Raw genomic sequence first — 1,807 nt, forward strand, 5'->3', positions numbered from 1 at the left:
CTGCTGAACTAATTTTCTGGCCCACTAATGGGTTGTACCACAAATCTAGGGCCAGCCAGTGGCATGGTAGTAAGGTAGCTGGGTCCCACATGGCCAAGCACATGGTTCAAATCCCAGGCCTGGTGACTTGAAAGACATTTGGGGTGGGACCAGCAGTTGGTGTACTGGCTATGTCGCTGGACCCCCCATATAGTCGGCCACAGTTTGAGTCCCAGACCCAGTGGCTTAAACTTGCACCGAGCATGCATGTGTGTGTGCCCAAGATCCTGAGAGGAGAATGGAGGAGAAAGGATTGCAGCATGGCCATCCCCACCCCCCAACCCCGGGAGGGGGTGATTTCTCCCTTTCTATCTCTGTCTCTCTCTGCTGTCTCTCTGTGTCTTTCTAGCAAGTGTGTGCACCCTATAGCAAAAACCTCTCCAAAAAAAAAGAATGACATTTGGAGCATGTGTGCAAAAGGAGAGATGGAGGAGAGAGAATTGTGGCATGATCATTCCCCCCCGGGAGGGAGGTGCTTTCTCTCTTCTCTCTGTTTCTCCTCAGGGAATACAGGTGTCCTCTAGTAAATTTTTTAAAAAGGAAAGGGAGAAGAAAAAAATTAAAAACACAGATCTACCGAGGAAACAACACTCATAAGCTTTGGAGATGGCCAAGTCCAGGTTCTAATCACATCTTTTCTAGGTCTTTGTCAAAATTACATCACTTTTTTTTTTTTTTTTAAATGATGCACCAGGGAGACACAGAGAGAAAGTAAGAAATCACCTTCCAGGGGGGAGAGGGGTGTGTGGCCACATCCCAATCCCTTCTCCTGTATTCTCCTCTTGGGATTTTAGGTATGCACACCCATGTGCCTGGCATATTTTTCAAGCCCCCAGGACTGGGACTCAAACCATGTAGTCAGCCATGTAGGATTCAGCCATCTTAACCACCACGCCATCCCTAACTTCACTTCTAAGAGCCTGCCTTTCCTCATTGTAAAAGAGTATTGGGAAAAGTTTTCAATTAGCAATAATCGTGCCTCGGATAAATCTCATTGGCTCCCATACTGCCACTGCGCAAAAGCTGTAAAAGAGTATTAATAACATTTATTTGGCAGGCCTTGGGGCTGTGGCACAGTGGTAATACTCACACCTTGCAGTGCTGAAAGCCATATAATGACCACAGTTTTCATCCCAGGTAGCCCTGAAAAAACTCCAGGTTGTATGCATATGGATGGCCAGGAGCTTGAGGAGTTAGAGTACTGAGGAAAGGGAATAGCAACATAATGAGACTCTAACAAGTGTGAGCTTTCTCTCTCTCTCTCTCTCTCTCTTTCTCATCTACGCACATGCACATGCTTTCTATCATAAAAAAAGAAGTCTATTTTTAGATTTTTGTCATAGGGTGCATGCACTCACTGGGGAAGGGAGGGGTGGAGACAAAGAAAGTGAGAAATCACCCCCTAGGGGGTTGGCCACACCCAATCTCTTCTCCATTCTCCTCTTGGGATTTTTGGACACTTGTGTCCGGTGTATTTTTTCAAGCCATGAGGTCTGGGACTCGAACCACGCAGTCAGCCATGTGAGAACCTGTCTCCTTAAGCCATACCACCAACTGGCCCCTCAAAATAATTTTTTTAAACAATTATGTATTTATTTAATTCAATTTGCTATTATTATTATTATTATTTAATTTGAGCAGAGACAGAGAGAGAAAGGAAAAGTGAGAGAGTGAGCCACCAGGTCTGGGACTCAAACCGCTGTCAGCCATGTGAGAATCCGGCACCTTTGGGACCAGCAGTTAGCGTAATGGCTATGTCACTGGGCTT

The 1,807-nt window shown here is 45.8% G+C and overlaps 1 pseudogene; it reads right to left on the reverse strand.

The window, feature by feature from the left end:
- Positions 1 to 947: 947 nt before the first annotated feature.
- On the reverse strand, positions 948 to 1,063 carry LOC114007901 (uncharacterized; annotated as a pseudogene).
- Positions 1,064 to 1,807: the final 744 nt, after the last annotated feature.

This window comes from Tupaia chinensis, unplaced genomic scaffold, assembly GCF_000334495.1.
Source record: "Tupaia chinensis unplaced genomic scaffold, TupChi_1.0 Scaffold000037_18, whole genome shotgun sequence".
Classification (NCBI taxonomy): domain Eukaryota; kingdom Metazoa; phylum Chordata; class Mammalia; order Scandentia; family Tupaiidae; genus Tupaia; species Tupaia belangeri.